The sequence below is a fragment of the Micrasema longulum genome, unplaced genomic scaffold, assembly GCF_059751315.1.
Source record: "Micrasema longulum isolate JH-2025_06_02 unplaced genomic scaffold, ASM5975131v1 h1tg000940l, whole genome shotgun sequence".
NCBI lineage: Eukaryota > Metazoa > Arthropoda > Insecta > Trichoptera > Brachycentridae > Micrasema > Micrasema longulum.
The window spans coordinates 100,237-123,390 of NW_028278131.1; the positions used below are offsets into that span (position 1 = coordinate 100,237).

The 23,154-nt window shown below is 35.4% G+C and overlaps 1 protein-coding gene and 1 long non-coding RNA gene across 2 annotated transcripts in view; one reads left to right on the forward strand and one right to left on the reverse strand.

The window, feature by feature from the left end:
* The window catches only part of LOC148278009 (max dimerization protein 1-like), an 89,980-nt gene that overhangs the window by 49,274 nt on the left and 17,552 nt on the right, over positions 1 to 23,154 (reverse strand). The window lies entirely within an intron of this gene.
* LOC148278010 (uncharacterized) lies at positions 6,191 to 6,704 on the forward strand. The gene is made up of 2 exons (XR_015823313.1): positions 6,191 to 6,332; positions 6,454 to 6,704. It is a non-coding gene; the product is annotated as an uncharacterized LOC148278010 (long non-coding RNA).

Below are 23,154 nucleotides of genomic sequence, written 5' to 3' on the forward strand. Positions count from 1 at the left end.
TAAATGCCTAGACTTCCATATTCCCTTGGCAAAAATGTTTTCCCTCTCTGTTGCAACAAATTTCAAGATATATTTTACTCAATTTTTGTTTAGATGCATTGATGGAAGTGGTAGGTTTAATAATATATAACAGAGCACTTTGCCCCGCAATCAACAAAAAAACTATCATAATTATTTCGCTTCAATAATAACAATGCGCCTTGAGATTGCAGTACGAGATCAGTTTTGTTTGTTTTTATTTTCAATTAAGAAAGGGTTTACAACCGCTGTACGAAAATTGTATATTTTCGGCACGAATTGTCTATCTTGCTCACTCCATTGGGCTTGAATTAGATATTTATGAAATGGAAGATTTTTCTTGGAATTGCTTTTAATTGATAAAACAGTAGTGTGTTTGGAAAACAACGTATTCGATAAAATATTTTTAAAATGTATAAATAAGAGGATTTCTGATTAGATTCTTGAAAAACTGCGTAGCAGCGTAAGGGTTAAACATTGATTTCTCTTACTTAAGCTAGGGTTTCCTAGGACAGCGGTGCCCGTATCTTAACGGCCGTAGTGAACGGTGATGCGGTGGATAGCCGTCGTAACGTCGACTAGAGAGTGGTTTTCTAGGGAAACGGTGTTAAATGGTGTTAATAACACTGTTTTCTTAGGAAACCACTCTCTAGTCACCGTTACGACGGTTATCCACCGCATCACCGTTCACTACGGCCGTTAAAATACGGGCACCGCTGTCCTAGGAAACCCTAGCTTAACTCAAAATAAACAATGTATTGTTACTTTGTATTTTATAAAAGACGGTAGTAAGCCGTGTGCAATGAAAAAAAACAATAAAAACGTCACAATTATATCAATTAGCAGTTTCGTACAGAAACTGCATAATTCATTTTAGAAGCATTTACAAAAAAACTAAAAAAGAATCATGATCTCAAAAAAGGGTAATTTCTCAAAACAAAAAAGTTGATAACTTGCTATAATAAAAGGAATCCGAAAATTTCCTGAAAATTAATAGCAAAAAATTAGTCCTTAAGAGGAAACGCGGTCAGATTTCTCTTCATACAAGCGTATTCCCATAGTGTTTTTTTACACGCTTTAGTTATTTAACTTTGGCGTGTCTCCGTGGTTTTACTTTTGCTAGAACCATCGAAAATTCATAAAAGCGCCCAGTTTTATCTGCCGTCTTCGGACATACGGTAAACAAACACGATAAATCATTCTTAAAAACGGAAAAGGTACCTACACTGGAAATTTCGTTCTGATATTCTTTCTAAAAAAAGAACCAAATCGGTTCTGTTTTGGGGTGCGGAAAATTGAGATGATTTTTTTTGCGACGTCACGCGCCTTCCTTCTGTCCGCCGACCTACCCGCCTGCGAAGGTGCGAAGCTCTCCGCAGTGGCCGAATGCACTTTCATTTAATTTTAGAAAACTTGACAGCCTGTTGAGTCCGCGCAGTTACGTTGAGAGTTCGTCAGTGGCCGGGCACAAAGGATGGCTTGCCGCGAAATAATCAATTATTAATCTAGCGAAGGCTGAAGGCATTATGAACACCTGTCACGTGCTCGCTTGACGCCGCTTCAACACCAGTACGTAGCGTACCTCTTACCGCCTACATATCTAGTGCAAAAGCCACATAAAACATATTTACTTGTCGAAGAAACCTCTAACGGTAGAGAGGTTTTCCCGCTCGCTGGTAACTAACATCGTTAAAGTAAATTGCAAAAATCTTTCGACATGTCAAGGTAAACAATGTTTTATGACAAACGTTTGAAAAATATCAAGCTCGTCACTTGCATCTAGAATACTAATAGTTATTAAATTGGCCATAGTAAAATACACTGAAACCTCGTTTTATACGTTTTTTACACTTTTTCGTAATAACACGGATTCGAAAATTAATTATAAAAAATTTTGAACGCTAATCAACAATAAGTATTACAATTATACTTTTCTTGATTGGAGTGCCCTACGTCGCTCTTTTATACATATACTTGGCGTATACTATAATAAATGATAGGGATAGTGAATAATCTACGTCACGATTTTTTGAGTATTTTGATGTCATGTCAAGAAAAAAAAATATGGTACAAAAAATAGTAAACCGTTTCTCCTTTTTTTAAATCCCGAATAGAACGAGGAAACCTATCTGGCATTATTATTTTTAAATATTATTTTTTTACAGGTTACCGTGTGGAACGTATTCCCAGTGTAAAAAGAGGTTCCAGTGTACATGTATGTTAAATATTATACAACTTGCAATATAATAGTTACATGTGCATTACACGTCATAAAATACGTTTGTTTGATATTGTACAACTAACTTATGATAAATTGTTTTATGTGTAAATTATAAATCACATTCGGATATTATACGATTTTTTTTATAAGTTACAACACACGGCAGTATTATTTGTAGTGTAAAAAAACGTTTCAAGGTGTCCAATTTACATAATAATAGTACACACCCACAATGAGAATTCGTGAAGAAGAAACTATATTTTTAAAAATTTAAATGGAAAATTGTTTTTCCGACAAACAACTGAATATATAGATATTATACGAATGTAAGAACTTATCGCAAATGTTAACTCTGAATTTTATTACGTATTAAATTAAACAAGATATTAAACTGAGCATCTTCATTAGTCATTTCACCGATAAAAACGATGTCACCGAGTCACGGAACGAACTGCGTACAGTCGGACTTACTTTGTCCGGTATATTATATTTTTAACGTTATAGCTGAAGTAGGCACTGGCAGGGTAGCAGGTTAGCAGGCACTTAAGAGTAGGCAGGAGAAATGTTCCGTAACGCTTCATGTATAAATGGCGTAGAAGCGAGCTGTAATTTTACGCGATCATATAAAATGTCGGTGGAGCTATCATCGTTTCCATCAGCATTATATAAACATCAGGTAGCCATTTAACGTCACGCGGAAATAATGAGGGAAACTGACAATCGAATATTTCAGACTAAAACCACCGAATAAAGCGAACGTTATTATATTACCGAGTTGTGGCATGGAGGCAGCCAAACAATGTTATCTGGAATATTCGTCAAAATAAATTAAATGGATGTAAAAAGACACCTAGCGAACAATGTTAACGAGTTCATAGTAGAACGAGAGACAATAGGCTTTGGAATTCTACTACTACGCAAACATGTAGCGCTGTTATGACACCATACATGTAAGAAAAAGCACTATCTGGCCATCATAAGTGTTCGTGCGGGGCCAATATCGAAATATCTTAAGGAAAACAAGATAAAAGCATTTACAAATGAATAAAATATTAATAATTCTTTACCAACAGGAATAAACACTTCATGCAGCTTACAAAACACGCACCCGGGGGTCATTTACGTAATACGTAATTCACGAGTACGAGAGATGATAGCGAAGTTTTCTAAAGTCACGTACCATCCGGACCCTGACCACTGCTCCAGAAATTGGAACGTTTTCGTGCGAAGGGTAGGAATGTGTTCAAACATTGCGAGGAAGCCGCACGAGTACACGGTCGGGTTTTCTACTCGGTGGTCGCATTCGAGTTCGCTTTTATCACGTCTGGTAGTCTGGTCTGGCACGCGATAGCGGGGAGTTGATTGCACGTGCGCGCATACATAATAAGCCGAGAACCTCCTCAGCGCGCTTCGCGAAATAAAAAGCCTACCGAAAACTGAGCCAAGCCACAAATTGATAATGCAACCGAGGAAACATATTCAAATTTATAATACTCTCGCATTTAATTCGATTAAAATCCTCGATGAAGATAAGAAAGACAAAGGAAAATGGTGAAATGTTATATTTTGAACGATACAAAGATGGATCTTTTAATTTTCATGGCGTGCCACCTCGATACACTTTAATATTATGTGCGTATTTTTTTTCCTTTTCATGGATTGAAATGGTGGTATGACTACGTTAAAAATACGATGAGAAATATTTATGCATGATCACCTACTTTTACTTTTGATTATTTTATTATATTTTATTGAAATAAACGGCACTTAATGCCTTTTACATATTAGTTGCAAATACAATTGAATATGTTAGCATAATTATAAGTAATACAGAGCATTTAAAACAATATTATTAATTAACAAATTAAGAAAGTCTAAAAAGATAAACTATATAAAAAAATTAAATATTACCAGTTATAGAATTATCGATAAAAAATGATAATTTGGTATTAGAAATACTTAAAACAAGTTGAAAAAAAACTAAGAAAACAATTTCGAATAACATTAAAGGAAAAAAAAAATATATGTATTTTAATTTAAAACTAATACTTAGGTAAATAGTATATATTTATGTAAAAAAATATATAATGATGTAAAAAAAATTGATGAAGAGAAATATTTTTTACTTATAAATTAATTCAAGAAAAGAAACGAAAGAAGAAAAAAAAACACTTATGAAGTTTAAATAATTTTTAACAATGGAAATAAATAGTTATCTAGAACTATTGCCGATGAAATACAGAAGAAGAGCCGTTCTATATGTACTAAATTTCATGTGAAATGAGACATTACGTCCTGGTACTCATTGCCTAGAGTAAGTTCTCCCTTCTTTGTTCTTTTAAACAAGAGAAAAAAATTACAATATTAAAGTGTAAAAAAAATAAAAATATTAGGTAGGTACAGTTAGATTAAATTATAATTATTATTTTTAATTAGGGTTCTAGCATTTTCTTTTAAATTTGTTTAAAGTGATGAAATATATATCTATTTCAGCAAAAAACGTGTTATAATTATTTAGAATTCTGGGCAAAGATTAATTCTTATTATTATTCGTGCTTGAAATACCAACACGAAATCATTGTTGCAGCCGAGCTGTACGTTGAGGGATACGAATTTTAATTTTCTCAAGCAGTTGAGGGCAATCTAAGTATTTGCATATTGCATATTTTACTTCGCTTTTCTGTTTTCCTGATTATGTTATGTAACTGTTTTTTTTTTCTAATTTACAATTTTAATTATTATGGCTTCACATGGGCATAGCCTAAAAAGCCATAAGTCCATGAATACATATATGTAAAATGTAACTGAACTTTAAATAAATAACTTACCCAATAATTCATTTTATCTCGGTTGAAATATTGGTCGTTGATAAAGGAAACGCCGGAGATCTTGAAATATTGATGCAATGCAATTTTAACAAAAATAAATAGAACCGTTTATGAGAATGAGCGTAGTGCACAATGTACAGAAAAGCAATCAAAATGTCGCGTGCGTACAGTAACAAAACATCTCTGAATGCACTGTGAACCACATAAATTGTATAATGGGCATTCAGCGCTGGAGCAAGTTTCTAGTGCCGAACGTCTTGAGTGGAAATCTGTAGCTCGAATAATGAAATGTTAGCGAGCACACGTAAATAATGGTTGCTGAATACTAAATGTATGCACTTGGAGAAGTACCGACTACTTTGAGAAGAAAATGTTCAAAGTAACTGGATACGAATAAATTTCATAAAATTCACAGTGGAATTTTATTACACTTTATAATATTATAATATATATTTATGAGGACGTTGACGGAAGTATGCGACACAACTACATTAAAATTAAATTACGTTAACGTGTTAAAAAGATTGAAAAGCTAACTTTTCGTTGTATAAATTTCCGTCACCTGTGAGGCGTTCGACATTGTTACTGAGACTTAAACTGAAATATCAAAATATTTAAGTAAAATTAACACGAAGTAACATTTATTTTTTTAGAAGGTCTAATGTATTTAAAATTCGACAGGAAAATATGAATTATTTGCTCTTGCAAAATTCCACTCATTCAAGACTAAAAAACAATTAAAGGATAATCAAAATGATTGAATACTTGACTATATCTTAAACTTTAAAAAAACATCGAACCATTACGCCACTTCCTCGTAGAGGTAGGCAGAAAGGATTGAACGCCACACCACTCTATTTAAAAACACACCTTGTTTCCTCGACAATACATCTTGTCATGCATGCACGCCGATTATACTGACTTTTGACTACCGGAACCTTACTTGTGCATTTTTACAAAACATCATCATTTCATATTGTTTAGTAAATAAAACAGCATTTATCGATATTATTCCTGGACGAATACCTTTCTTTCCCATCCTTCCATTGACCCGTCCTTATGGTACCTACCTTACATCAAGATGGAAGAAATACAAAATTAGAACATTTGGATTTGGAAAAAAACCAAAACAACATTTTGACATTAAATAAGATTTCATAAAAATTCTGGATTTCGTCGGGCGTCGTTGTAAAATTTATCATAAATCGTTACATAATTCGTAATAAATTTCATCATCCAGTGCCAAAAATTTAAGAACATCAAAGGTAGGTCCGTTTCCGTGTTCCTTTCATTTCTTTAAATATTTCCAACCTTTTATAAAACTGAATGAAATTAGTTTTTTCGCTACAGTCCACTTTTCGTTAACACATATGTTTTTTTTTTTAGGAAACAACCAAACAGCATAATAATAATGATAAAATAACTATGCTGATAAGAAATTATTGTAAAAAGAAGAAAATAAAGCAATTTAATTTCATTGAATCGGCTATCATTGTAACCATTGGAGATCATATAAAATGGAAAATTTAAAACATGTACTCTGCCATTCCAAGCAAAAAGGTAGCATCTAGCAAAAATGAAAGCATGTTTTTTAATGCCATCTGATAAATAATTGTAATCCTTCTAACCACTTACTATAATAAATACACCTAAAATATATAAAAAAAACTGTTTTGATAACTAAACGGTTAATAATTGAAGTTATATTTATATATATAACTTCAATTTCCCGCCTTCTTGCTTGGCAATTCATGGAATTTTTCATAAAAAATCTTTTTAAACACATTTCTTGGTAAATTTTAATTTCTTTGATTAATTTGTATTAATAAAATTTTTTATAAAAATTATTTGTTTATTTAATATTTTATGGCTTGAGTTTACTCGTGTATGTCCTTAGGCGCAGATAAACAAAAAAATGTACATATTTATTTTTTTGCGATGACGCATTTTTTAAAATATTATATTCTTCATAAAAAAAAATATATAAAAATTGGTCCGGTTATATATATGCTCACCCTGCGACGACGCGGCGCAGGGCAAAACGAAATATCGGAAAGATTATGCAGACGTCGGCGTCGCGTCGCTGTACGATTGCATATCCAATAGCATAATTGCAGCGTGTTTATTTATGTCTGTTGAATGCGAAGATTGATTAGCATTCTGCGTTGAATGAATGATATTAATATGGTTGTTTCATAAGTATAAATAGATTGAGTGAATCCCGGTAATGAGTCGGCGCCCGACGGACACAACAGGGTTGGGATTCGGAATACATATTTTACCAACAATATTTTCCGTATGTCCAAATAGTAAGTTTACCAAAATTGATATATATTGCAACAACGATTGAGAGCATTGCTTATGAAATATTGAAGTATAAGCATTATGGCCTGTGAATGGCAGGTTAAAGTGGCCACTTTTCACACTATAGGGAAGAGTGTTCATGAAACGGACATTCTCAAAAAAACATCGTACAATTAATTTATTTTCTACAAATATTAGAAAAAATGAGATTTACCAACCTTCACAGTATAATTTCTGAATACAGATTAAAGAAATCAACGAAAAAGTGATTTTAGGTGAAGTAAAAACATATTTAGAAAATGTCTGTTTCATGAACACGGTCTTATGAAACGGACACAAGGTACCACGAAAAGAACACAATACTTACTAGCATAATTAATATTTTTTTTATTTAACATCAAAAATTATTATTAACAAAGAAAAAGTGAATGAAGTTGTAAAGAACTTATAAACATATTTTAGAAACTAAAGACATAAAAAATAGATAAATAATGATTGTCCATCAAAAGTAAACGTAGATACGAATAGATACGAAAAAATGATTAACGATTGTTCCATGCAGCCAGAAAGATGATTTTTTAGGTCCTTTTGAGATCATCACAATCTTAAAGCGAACTATGTTTGCAGTTTGATCCATTAAAATAAAAAAATGGGTCGGATAAGTAAGAAAATAATTCAAACCTAACTTTTTGAGTAGCAACTCGCCGTTCTTAATGGCAGCCCTGGGATGCAACAAGGGTGATATGGCGGTGCTGTGCTCACGTGGGGCGGGCGGCACACGTGGTGGGCGGTTAGCCGCCTACCTGCGGAGTATCGTCACCATCGATCCGCCCCCACCCCTAGCTACATGCACTCACTGCAGCCAGAGCCAGTGCACTAATCCCGTTTTAAATTACACCCACGCTACATTATGCTCAAAATAATAGGATATTTTCACTAACGAGTACTATTGTTTTTTGATATCGCAAAATCATTTTTTTGTAATTTAATAATAGGCTACAATGTCCAATTAGCTATTTACGGTTTCAATTAAAATGAGAACATTTGTTTACTAATTTCTACTTAATTACAACCGTACATATTATATTTAATAAAATAGTAACGTATCCCAAACACAATGATATCAAAATCCCTGTTTTGAGTGGAAGAAGTAAAATAGGCAGTCATTTAATTTAAATATTTTAAATATCGATGGTTAACAGCCTATTCGTCGTAACCAACATTTTTATCTTACAGGAGATGAAATAAACGTAGGATTTTAATGCATTTCTTTATTTATTGTATTATTTATATTTATTAATTAAAAGGTTATAAAAGTGTCCATTGTGTGAAGTTATTCACTTTTTCTAAATTAATCGCTAACGTAAGACGTTTAAAAGTGTGTTTGGTCAAAATTGTTTGCCAAGGTTAATTACTTTCTGTTTTACTCAAGGGATTTTTTAGAAAGTTAAATACATCACAGTGATGTCGCGAAGAGAATATGAAAATTTTCAGATCACATTGTTTAACAAAAAAACATTTTCTATAATGGCGTTATTCTTCTGTAATTTTTAATAAATGAAATTCAAAGAAAATTTTATCTTTATCCCTGATTGAATTATAATATAATATTATAGTAAATTTATGAAAAGTATGTAAAAAGAAGATATCAAATTATATCAAGTTGATAATCTGAGAACTCCTTTGATTTTAAATATTTGACCTTACTCACAACTAATCACTAAGTTAAATGCAAAACCGCCACTGTCCATGATCACTGCTTTTGGGAAGACCAACGAAAGAAGTAGCCAAATGACTATTTCTTTAAACTTCAATACGCACATTCAGCTTAAAATACAGTCTTTTCGCTACCTGTTATACCACGCACAATTTGCACGTTGAACTTAAAAGAAATAGTATATTTGCTGCTCGTTTTGTTGGTTTTCCCAAAAACAGAGATCAAGGACAGCGGGGTTTTGCATTTAACCCCCCTCAAGTACGTAATAATTACACGTTAGGTGTTTTTAGAACGAATCCGATTGATGAAATTCTCTGAGCCATAAATACAACTTTATCAGTCTTCACGTAATGTGAGGTACCAGTGTTTTGAACAGCTGGCACAAAAATAAAGTAGTTTCGACAATAGCATGCTTTGTTTATATAATAAGTACCCTAATTATGGCATTTTCCTGTAAGTTAGTGAACTCAGTTTATTACTTGGGACAAAACACGCGAAAAATTTCATTAAACACAGAATGCTCCATCAAAGCTCTAGAAAAGTTTCGGTGACTTCAAAAACAATGGGAGTAATTTCACATTGACAACAATTTAAAATTTATATTAGTTGGCGAAAGTTTAGTATTTGATGGAAGAAATTAAATCAGGGAAAGTTAAAAAGAATATAAAGAGAAGAAAAGACTACAAACTTCAGAGTTTATTCCGAAAAGTTGGTTTATTGGAAGGGCGAAATTGCTTTTCAATACAAAGGCCTTCGTTAGCACTGATAACAGCTCCTATACCGTAAAAAGGATTTCATGACCAAATCAGAGCGTTTCTTCTTCATTAAATAAATGTTTCTAAGGGCGAAGATGTAAACAGAATAATCGTAAAGAGTGGAAATGAAAGTAGTACATAAGATACGGTCAAGTAGGAAGAAAAATATATATTAGGTAACACAAAAAGCATATGGATACAAAATGTTACATTCAGGCATTTTCAAACCTCCGAGAGGCTAACATAATATTTATATATGCAATCCTGACGCCTATTAGTGACAAGCCGCAAATTTTCCACGACGCGGCGCAGCGCGCACTTTGGGTACGACTACACTCGCCTAGGTACAGGTACGTGCGCGCGGAACTACTCGATATGTGTAGCGGGCACAGGGCACAGGACACACGACACACGACACGAGTCGCGACTCGCGACCACGCCTCGCAGCCCGTTGACAGAGATAATGCAAAGTGCAAAATTCCCTTATTACTCTAAATCGGGATGCCGGGTTTTCAAAATAATCTGAAATAGTCAAAACTTGATATGTTAAAAGTTACGTTAGATATCAATTATTTTTTCAGCTCTTTAAAGATTAATTTAATTCGCACGCTAAAAAATCGTTCTAGTGATAAACAAACTAATCATAAATTTTACATTTGAAGCACTGACTTTGTGGTTATTCATTATAATAAAATAAATAAAAACCACTTTGTTTTTAACCACTTATTTCCATTCCCGTCTAGTTTTGAGCGTATCCATCTCACATTACCATCCTTACAAGACAAAGAGACTCGATTTATTAATTCCATACGCAGCATAATACTGATAAAATAGGATGGAATTAATTAGTCAAGTATACCTAGATAAAGAAGCTCGTAGAGCTTTGAAACCGGTCGGTAGAAAAAAAAAGTGGTTTAAAACAAAGCTGATTTTATTTCAAACTAATCATCTTTATATTTTGCATCGTAATGTTTATAGTTGAAGTTAGAATTTATTGCCCTTAAAATAAAATAAAGGAGTCTAACAATTCCGAGTCACCTAGCGCATTATTTATTTGGACTTCACAAAGATAACACGAAAACGAACAAGAAAAACAAACGTAAATTATAGCTTTTCTCGAAACAAACAACATTATCAAACCCACTCAACTCAGTGTTTATCGACCTGCCGCGATAGAGGCTATAGTCGCTTACCATGCCGTAGTTTTTATTACACTCGGGTGGGATACGCGATTGGACCAAATATCTCTCCTAACCGCAGCGGAAACAAAATTGGGTAAAGAAGATCGGCTGAAGAGACGTACTTTTGCGAGTATATTACTTGTTTTACAAAAAGGTGAAAGGTACGCGCAAAAACCGGCAACTGTATCGAATGGGTTATTGCGGCGTTTCCTCGGAGAAACAAACAAATAGCGCCACAATTGCATCGCGTCGCTAACGATTGCCACGGGAGAGGGCGGTGGGTACCGGCGTACCGGGTACAGAGAACGACTGGTGAAGTACCGCAAATTGACAGTCATTAAAACGAAGACACGACGCGGGACGGCGGAACCTCTTTGTAGAGGGACGGCTCAAAGGAAGTAAACAAAAAATAGGAGAACGATATAAAGGAAGGTGTGGCAAGATCGGTGCGCACGGTACACGGTGCAGTCAGTCGGGAGACAGAAGACAAGCGAGGAGCCGAGGATACGACACTACGCCCGAGGCCGTTTACCGAGAGCCGAGATGCGGTGCGCGGGGCACGCTGCACCCTGTACCTCATACATACAAGCGGAGTTCCCTAGTACTCTACATATCTAATATCTACTCCCCGCGCAGATCAAAGCGACAAATAATGTTCTTTATTCAAAAAGTAAGAATAACGCCGCGTGTGTATTCCCCTGCAATCAAATCATGCCGTATCCATCTTGTTGCAAAACTCTGCAGTCCTGATATGGATTAGTTACCGTGACAATAACAAGATCTCCCTGCCAGCACAAGATGAAATTCGCATTTCAAATAATATTTTGATTCTTAATACGAGTATTTTACATAACAATCTCTAGATAATTCAACCAACGCGAAAACCATTTGATAATGTTGAATTGACTCAACAAAACCGCGAATAGATGTTATTTGATTGCAATATACTTCAGTTAACTGCTCTCAACACTAGAACAATCAAAACTAGAGCGCGCTTGTTGAAAACAATTTCTGTATTTGACATTTGCATAATAAATTTTGATAAAAGCAAATTAATCTACACTTCTGTCCAACATGAGCGCGATAATTTTAGTTTTGCGTGAGTAAAAACTGCTGTACGTTAACTTTTCCAAGTAAAAGTAATTGGGAAATTAACAAAGAACTTCGATGCGTTCCTTGCGAGGTTATTCGCAATTTTAGGCAGCTAGATAGCGAGATAAGTCAACATTTGGTCGCGCTTTCTGCGAACTTATCCTATCCACGAGCCGCGAGACATAGAAATATCCATAGCAAAGTGTATTCATAAATTTAAAACGAGTGAAGTCAACGACGGCATTACATTTTCAGGCACAATTTTCACATGCTGGGGAAGAAAAAGTAAAAAATAAATATATATTGTATCTTTACATTTCGCAAAGCCTGTTAAGAAAAAATAAAAGACAATCTGAATAACGAAAGCCCAAATTTTCGGAGGGTAAAAAGATACGAGGGAGGTAAGAAAACAGAATGTCTTCGCTGAAAATTTAGAATAACGTTCCCCGCAGCCGGGCTATTTCCTCGAAAAAACTTTTAACGAGTTAATTTTGTCTCACATCCCGCTGAGATATGCGGAAACTGGCTTCATGAACAATATGTAAACACGAGCAAGTAGGACTTCTTTACCGGAGGCAGTGTCACCCTCTGCATACCGCCCTCCGCCCTCCGCCTACAGACCAACTTTCGCCATGTTTGGGGGAAACGCCACAAACAAAACATCGGAATATTTCGACAGCGCGGCTATGAAATGTATGTGTGTTCATTTTTTAGCTTTAAATAACTATTTCAAAAACAGCCAGAAGAAGAGAAATAGTGAGAAGCAATTATTTATCAATAAAACATGAATTTGCATTCATTAATATTTGTTATAAATATAACTCATTTTATAGAATCCTCAGTTATTTTACTGACACGTATTCCACATTCCCATTACGTCCATCAACTAAGACATAATTCATCCTGTTCACTACTATTTCGCGTACAATGCGCGATGCTACATTGTAAAGCTGGTTATTAATTAATTTGTTATTAAGTCGATGCTTTATTCAAAACGCACCGCTCAATCTGCAAAATGCGTGTAATTCGAATACATCAAATGTGTGCATGAGTTGCAAAAAGGGGAATAAATGTAATAAATTACTGGTAATCTTTCATTTTATCAGGTACGTCCCCAGTCAGTATTTATGCAATATAACCTTTAAGGTTCAGAAATAATAGTTGTTCTATTTCAGAAGTTCTTGTTTTTAGTCCGAGGCGATCTGCTTCGCTAGGATACACAGTCTTATGGATGTATAGGCACTCTGACGCTGTAACACAAATCAGTTAAACGCGCATTCGGTGCAACCATGCACACATAACCTGAATTGTATGGTTTACATCTATTTTTTTGTACGACGAATGTCAATCGGACGAACTGAATATCCAGAATGCAACGACCAACGACTGGGGGAAAAGTTAATCGACTACAATAGTTCATTAATCAGAAGGTCACAACACGATCATTCGAAGGTTTCTTCATTCAAGCGAAATGTAATTTGCAACATCAGAATTCGGTACGACCATAGTCACTAAAAATGATATTTAAAAAGTACGAAATATCATTGAATGATTAGTATAAAAATGGCAGCGCAACACGGTATCGAGTAAACGGCAATGTACTGAATCGAGTACAAGTATAATCGAACCACTATCGATACAAAGGGACGGACAACGACAGCGGGGCCTTGAGAATGGGATCGCCGCTGGACGTGAAATATTATCATTATTATAATCCAAGCAGACGTGCGGACGTGCGGACGTAGCAAGGCGCATACAATGCAACTCGGATCCCATCAAATATTCACTGAATGCACTACTTAAGGATTATTTATGTGTATGTGTGTGTATATATATGTATGTGTGTATATTTATATATGTAAATACGTTAAATATATTTCTGTATACCCATATACCTATATTACCTATTACCTGCGTGGGTACATTTCTCTAGTTGAACTTATTATTGTTTCATTTAGCCTTTCTTTATGTTATTCTTACTTTTCATTTCAACTTCATTTATATACGTACTTATGTTACACTGCTGTTTTTGCATGTATTGCTTATGAATGCAAAAGCCATAAATAAATCAATAAAATAAATAACGAACACACGCATAGAAAGCCTCGTGACGCACTTGCGCGATCATCTGGTTGGATCTTGGGACATCTTGGAGATTTTCTATTGCTTTAAGAACGTAATCGAAGTAATAGATTTTCAGCGTTGAGAAGTGACATGCCTGTTGACCATTTTATGATGTAGATACGAGTGTGTGAATGAAAGCCCTCGTATGCAATAATGGTAATGCGTGAACATTAGGCGAGATCAGTAATCTTCACTAGCTGTTTCGCCTACCGGTCTGCTGGACGAACAGCTGCAGATTTTCTAATTGTCTGGGTGAGGAATAGGTAAAGTTACCTATTATTACAGTTGGCCTGAAATTTGCTCTAGTTGCAAGTCTCAAACTGTCGTCTCATTTAAAATGTATAACTTTGACAACTGCAGTCTAATTTCAATCGACTGAGTGCAACTATTGGTTGGTAAAAAAATGTATTTTAGATATAGATTGTTGGCAGTGGGGAAATGGAGATTGCAAAGCTAAACGAGATAGGTTATTTTCACAAGTCGGGAATAACGTTAAAAATATAATATTTATATAGATCGGATTTTTGCGATTTTAATAGTATAACTATCAATGTATTCGAAACAAGTTTTCATTTATGATTTTTGGGTTTAAAAATGAGCACATAGAAAACGGTCCGCAGTAGGCATCACGTCATTTTGACGTCACGCGTTGTGACTGCCGTCTGCGCTTCTAATAAACATTGCGTCCAGGTTTGGCGCCCAAACGTCATACGTATGCGTATTTGAAACCTTTCTAGAAAATTTATTCGACGTCAGACGAAAAAAATATTAATTATCATCGTAGTTTTTTGATTATTTAAATACAAAAATAATAATAAAAACATGAAAAGACCCTATCGAAAAGCTCTCCATGTGACAGTAAATCAAACTACCATTTGTAGAATGATCTCATTTCTATACGATTGAATATATCGATAATTGCAGTCGTCAGATTCGCCAGAACCTAGACCTAGACAAACCGGTCCAACGTCCCGTACATGTGTGCATAGCCGGCCCCTCAGAACGTCTCTCCTATCGCATATGGGCGGTGCAACGATCATCGGCAATTAGTATGCACCGCGCTTACACTGCGCGCCGCTGCAATCGGTTCTCCGCCATGTTGTATTAGGCGGGCCAAGGTTTCCCGCCATGGCGATAACATGCAGCAGAAACGATACTCAAATGAGCAGAAATAAAACGGCAGGTGTACGGTGCACTAATACTCGAACGCACTGCTAAGTAATTTGGTCAATGAGATGTGTCAATTGCAATCGCCGAGTAAAGGATAGGTAAGTGAATATAAAATGCAACATGTGGCAATCTTCGCTTGGCATAATGGTAGGGATAGGATAAAATGCACTCGGGACTTCACAGCGGTGCACTCTACGATCTACACCGAAAAGGTGTTGATTCGATCACCGACAATGGCAGAACCGAGAGCTGAGAGTGATATACGAGAACGAAGATACGATTATATGACGTTGCCAAGGAGAGCTGTGTGCGAGTACCCGGTACCTAGCTAATGCAAGCGACCAGCCACCGTCACCTCATCAAGCCGAGTTCAGAATTGAATAATGAATTGTGCGTGGGCATACATGAAAACAAATTAATAAACACAATATGGTTTTGAGACACGGCTTCGGAGGCGCGATGCTTTTGTTCGTTCTTGATTAGATTGTACCTACGTAATGTTCGACAAAACGCTTGCTTCGCGGAAGTGTTCGGAAGTGAAAATTTTCGCCTCGATACGGACAGCGTATGATGCAATCAAAATTTTTGTCATTAATATTTTTTTATTGACTTCATTTTAACGCTTTGTGTACATAACAATGAAAAAATAAACTGTAATTTAGCCGTAATAACATATTTGGGTGGAAAAGCTTTTACCTAATGGTTAATACTTACATTTATGTAGGTAATTTATTTAAAGAATAAAACAACTAAAAAATATTAGGAGCAGCACGATACAAACTCATAAATTTACTTACAAAACGGACAGATTTTTGGACTGAGTTGGATTCGATTTCTGAAGGGATCACAAATGTATGTTCTACTATACAAAAAGATTGATTGACAGATCAAAAAAAAAATATATATATATTATCGGCTTAATTAACTATGGACATTATAACAAATCAATATTCAAACACGTGATTGTTTAAAAGTGTAATTAAACAATAATAACATATCGATTCAACTGTAGCATTGTACGACAAGTATTGTAAGCATACTGCTATATTATATGACTTTACAAATAAGTGGCAGTAATGCAGAACGTTATGTGGAAGTAGAAAACATAATTTTATTAATTTTCATGCGGAACTGATTGCTATACTAACAACTATGTAGAAATGACTAGAAACAAGCAGCAGCTTATAGTAATGACGATATTAATAAAAGAGTAAAACAGTTAAGCTCTAAATAAGTTCTCAGTACTCAATACTTAGTACTTCAAAGACGCACGGCGATGTTTTCAGAAGGCATCAAAAAAAATATACTTATTCATAAGCACACAAAAAAGAAAGCTATAATATACATTTATTTATTTATGTCATATGTTTTAACTACGTAAATATGCCGTTATCTCGTACAAAAACATAGTTAAACGTAGGATTGTAATAAAAACATGGTACGGAAATTTTCCGCCATTTGAGTTTCCGCAAACTGTCGAGTGACTAAAAACTCTCCTGCACTTTGCCGGAACAATGAGACTGAAATCTTACGTCAAAATCGATAAAAGTGAACCTAATAAGACTTAATTCGAATATACTATTTTTAAAATACAGCAATTACAGTATTGAAGTACATCACACAGCATCCAGAGCCGCAATTATAATGGGAAGCTAAGGACGTCATACGATATATTCTCTCGAGCGATTACGAATATACACTACCGATCCCCCCCACCATAAAGTTTTGATGTAAGTGCATCGGTTTGTACCGACGGGTCTAGTACCCCTCGATACGCATATCTACGCATTAAGTGACAAAAAAGTTGTTCCACCGAAAAAAATCATTTAATTACAATTTATGAAAGTTTTCAATCGTTCTGAGGTTGGCACTTCTTTTCTTAAAATTCTATTCAAAATATGAGAGAGAAATAAGTTAATTTTGAAGTCGAATTGAATCCTGACATAAATATCAGTTTTGAGACCGAATGCCTGGCTATATTCTGCCCTATTAATATAGAAGAGCACCTAGGAGTAAAATGTTGTCACTATAAAAAATAAATTTAGTTATTAAATTTTTCCATCTGTTTTACTATCTTCCTGAGTGTACGTATCGAGACGTTAAAGGAGCCGACTTTGTATTTGTTATCACTCGGTAGATAAATACATACGAAAGTTAAGCATACCGTCTTGGTGATTGTCAAAAGTCATATAAAAATCATGTTCAGGCGACCATTTTTTGATTGAATTGGGATTTATTGGAGTTTATTAACGCCTTGAAGTGGGCACTTTTTATCACAGAAGCCTATTTAAAATATAAATGAGAACTATTTTAAATTTTAATGAAGTAAACGCGGACTAAATTTTCGGGGTCATTCATTGGTTAGATTCAATCATATGACGTCGAGATGACAGGGCGGTAGAACATACCGAGGTAGATAGAGATAGTACAGAAGTTCGGTGTGCCGTTTCGATATGTACAGATGAAGATAGCGTTCATAATCGCGGCACAGGTTTAAGAAAAATCCCATCGGGAATCGAACCCCAAACCCTCGCGCGTTAATCAAACGTCTTAGCCAATACACCACAATAGAGTAGTACAATATATAACACTGCAGCGTTTTAAATATTCGTGTTAACACAAACAAGTAGGATTGTTCGTAAATTATTGGTTGGAGCATTATTATACAAACTGGAGGGTCAAATATCACTCACAATAAGTGGCATCAACGTGCGTGACTCCACTTCATAAATTAAAAATGAATTCTAATATACCCTTTCAGCACTCGGGGTGCGAATTCTCTTAATTTCAGAAAAAAACGTTGAGAACGTTGTGTATCGTGAAATTCAGAGGTGGTCATTAGTTATGGAAAATAATTATGATTATTAAGAACGACAAAAAATAAACTCGGTTATTAAAAATATATGATATGGGTAAACAAGGAAATTCCAATCTGCGTGAAAAATAATTATTACCCTACATAAATGATTTTTTCATTACAATTATTTCAGTTAAACAACACGGCGAGGGAATGTATATGCATGTACAGCGGTCGAAAATAAACCGAGATTATATTATTAAAAATAAAAACAGTTAAATAAACTTCAAGCACCCTGAGCCCTGAGGCAAATACGAATGGAAAACATTATATAATAACAGCAAAAAACAATGAACTGGTATTGCGAGAGATAAATGGATAATACAAGCTGTAAGTATTGGTGGTTTAAAAAATCTCAAGGTGAACGAGTGGAAGATCGACTCTCATACAATGATAATAATGTATTGCGCCTTTTGAGCGTATTGTACGGGTTGAGACTGTTGGGAGCGAGGAGTTAAGAAGTATGCCCAGAGAAAGGTATGGAGTCGTAGGAGCATTCAGTGATTCAGCACTCAACTGCTTCTGGGCAATCAGAGCACCAGGCTACACGACGCTCGACCATAGTCACTCTCTGGGTAGTGAGTCGCTACGCGAACTTTCGACTTTTATTTTGCACAAGCAATATTATTTTTATTACTGTATCGATTGTCTTAAAATATCGATTAATTACACGCTGGAAACATTATACCGAGCGTTAACAAGGTTTGGAAATAATTATCTTTGCAGTCTTTTGATTCTCAGGAAATAAATTATGTGCAACCTAAAAATAAATCATATTTTAAAACAATATTCATTTTCAATTCTACGACGTCAAAATGTTTATTCAAAGTTTTTAAATACGCGAATTATTCGCACTAGTAAATTAAACTGCTCATCGAGCATCGATTCGTTTATCCGAATGGTTCCTTTATCGAAGGAAGAGCAAACAGCGATTGTTTTATGAACCAAATGGCGGACGTTAAAGCAATTAACGTTACAAAAAAACTTTAAACGCGAGCGGACAAAATATTATTTGCGTGAATAAAAAAAACTGAAGTGAGGGATTTGCAAACAAGAAAAATCGGTTTAAATAAGCGATGAACACCGAAGTATACCGAATGGTAGATCGCGTGAAGGATGAATAATTATCGTCGGTTATTATATACATAGTATCTAATTCAGTCGAATAGTATTACGCTATGTTATAGCAGATAACTGCTACGATAAGGACGATCAACCGAACGACAAAAAAAGCAAGGGCGTCGGCGTAAAAACCGGTCAGCCGTTAAAATGCAAAACACGGTGCAGCTGCTAGACGTGAAGTGGCCATACTAACTTGAACTGCCGGACTGTCCGGAGAGCAGTAACTGGCGACCCTGACAGGGTTCGGCGACAAGCGGGGGCACCAGGGATCAGGATCCGGGACCTGGCAGCTGGGTGCCGCGTACCGTCTACCGTGTCTGTCTAGGACTAGAGGCGAGGGGTGGGATAGTGCTCATCGCGAGGCGAATGGCAAGCCCAGTACTAAATGCAGGACTACTCGAGCAGGAACGCTGACAACATAAAGGTCGGGCCTTATTGCGCTACCCCATGAACTGTGCTAAAAAACAGATTTCGACAAGAATGAGCGCCCACAAAACAGTAGACTGACAAAAATTGACACCGCGGTGGCGGTGGTCGGCAAAAGGTAATAATTATAGCTTTATTAACAAAGTTCTGCACAAAAAGGTTAATAAGTATTTTACAGTATTCCGAGTCAATTGAAATCATTACATCAGAAAGGTATTTATGGTTTGTATTTTGTTTAAGTCCTTCTACATGATGAGAATTCCTAGCTTCGAACATAAATCCGGGTAATCGAGACCTAGGTTATGTATACTTTACTATTAAGGAATACTACGAACGATTGAATACTACTACGAACGTAGGTCATTATTTAAATCCTTAAGGTTCTTTCGAATACGACTCCCATTCCAAGGATCCAACAAGCCGTAGATTGTATATTCAGTGAAGTCAATACATACGAGTATTCCACACACAAATAAAATATGATGTTATATGTACATAATATGCAGAGGGATCTACAATATCTACGCAAGTGGTGGAACATATTATTTTCACTACAGATAATTATTGTGTGAGCGATTTAAAAAAATTGAGATTAAACTACAGTCAAAGTTGAATCGTGTGATGTTTGTCAAGGTATCTGAAGGTTAATTTGAATAGACGGGTGAACGACATTGAAAAGGATGTCCCTAGAAATCTATTAACCATAACCTCATTTAGAAATTGAATGCAGTGACGTATACAAAAGGCTTTGTTACAATACAGCTACACTAATGGCATCCACAAAGTATCATATTTGGTATCACGTTTAGCACTGCTAACGCCGGCATATTAATATAATCCGACTGGCACATTAATCAAAGACTCGTCGCCGCTAGCTACGTACTACGCTCGAAACAAATTTCAGATCATATTTGCATTTCCTTCGATTACATTTTAACCGACGCGAGAATGAGTGGGACGGAAGATTCTGAAATATTGGTGATAGTAATCCTAAATACACACCCATAAGGGTTAATATGATTACACAACAGTTAAAGAATTCCCAAAGCCAAATACCCCTCTTAACAGTTACCAGTCAGCCAACTTTTAATTGTATAATAGAATTAATATATTGGTTGACTTCATAATTCATATTCATGATTTCAATGAAAACTTAACACCATGAAAAATGTATTTTCAGTAAACGTTTTATTAATCAAGCAAAGTTTTCAATAGGTACTAAGAAATTATAAAAAATAACTTCCTGTCAAATAATGTGATCCAATAATAAGTCAAGAACGCAACAAAAAAAACCAGCATAGGTCGGTAGGACCCTTTACAATTTAGTTGGACTCTCTATTGTTACATGACCCTACCGACATATTTATTTTATCGGAAGCTAATCGCGCGTATTTTTATACGAATATAAATAGCGGGAAAAAGTAATATTCTACAGAATTACTTGAAAGAGTAACATTTTTGGTGCCTTTTTGCCGGATTCCGTTTGGGAAAACAAAGGCGAGGAAAACAGTGAAAGCGCCTTGTAATAATCGAACTTTAAAAGAAAAACTTGTATTTTAAAGCTTAAAGCCAGAAATATACCGGGGAAAGGTTCAATTAAAAGTTTGCGATCCATTATCATCCGGCGATATGAGTTTGTCGGGTACAGTTGCCAGTTACGAGTAAATCCGATAAATCGGCACACCATTCTCATTACAGGGTTCACTCATATTCTCGTATTTAAACTATTAGCAACAATCAATCCGATGTCTTTTGGGGCATCGGAAAACCGATGAAGCTTAAACCGAATAGTTGGAACTTCCACGCTCAAAACGTCGATACTATTCGAATTGAGCAGTTGTTAGTAACTCTACATTCACACGAACGAGGTTACAGCAAACAATTCGTGGTTAGAAATCGACGAGGTAGATGTTATTTTATTAAATAAAAGCAATCTCTAGCTAAGATTTATGGCAAAAATAACGTGAATTTGTTCGAGATATAATTTAATACAAGTACGATAACTATCAACTCCTAAGCTTAATCAAAACTTAGATAGTTTTGTTGAGACTCCCGATATTCTAAAGACAACTTTTAAAGACATCCTAAGCTGAACTCGCGTAATCGATTGAAGAATTGGGATGAAGAACCTTTCGCGTAAGTGAGAAAACAATAAGTACCACGAATAGCTCATCGAGAGAATCCATTCGATAAACAAAAGTGGAGGATTGCTGATACGAAGCGCCATTTTCTTTTCTCCGAGTCAAGTGCGAGATGAGCCGTTCTGGGGTCGGGGGAGGTATAATTACATAATTTGTGACGTGGAAAAAATGAAACGAAAGTGTTAAGATGACGGACGACGGACGGGCTTAGCGGGGGAGAAACATGGCGAGGGGGGGCCACGTGCGAAGGTATTATACTCGGAAAGATTGACGTTGATTGGAATGCTATTAGAAACAAACACGACCGCCCCGGACAGGCCATTTGCCAAACTGAATAATATTTTCCCCCTTACTTTGTACGCTTACAATATTCGGTAAATATATTAATCAATTCGGAAAAACTCATCCGTGTTGCGGCCGAGCTTTTGATCAATTGGGTTTGTGGGAGCTGAACTGAAATATGAATCTAAATTAATGCTCTTATCCCGTTATTTACTTCGCTTAAACGGGATCGATCGAGTATTACGAGTGTTAAAAACGTATTCACAAACCTCAAACTGCAAACTAAATGCAAATAGCAGCATACAAAGGCGAGATTAACTCGAGAGGTTGTACTATTCGGTGGCCTCCGTGACATTATGGTTGGGACATTTGATTCAGGCACGAAATGTTCCGGGTTCGATGAAAAAATAAAAGAATATACGAATAAAGTATATAACAAAACATTAGCTTCGATTCGGTCTATTTCCCCTTTCTGAATCAAACTATTTTTCAACAATGTTTCGAGCACGTCCAAATGTTTGCAGACTGGCTGGATTTCCTCCCTAGGGAGTTATTTAGATCTTATTTTGTTGCAACAGAGAGGGAAAACATTATTGAGAAGAGAATATGGAAGTCTGGGCATTTACAGGGTGACTTGTAATAGGCTGGTTTAAGTGGCCACTTTACACACTGTGTAACATTCACCATTCTGCCTATGTTTAAACATCCTCATTTCTTCAACTCTTCCACCTGTTGATACATCTGTTCTATTTGAATGCTTGAACGGTTGTGTATACAGAAAGGTTTAAATTTAGAGAATGTTAAAATTATTGTAAATAAGATGTTACTTGATTTCATCCACTAGGAGTTTGGTCAAAACTGACAAATGTAAACATTTCTACCTATTTAAATAAAATCAAGGCTAAAAAAAATAATA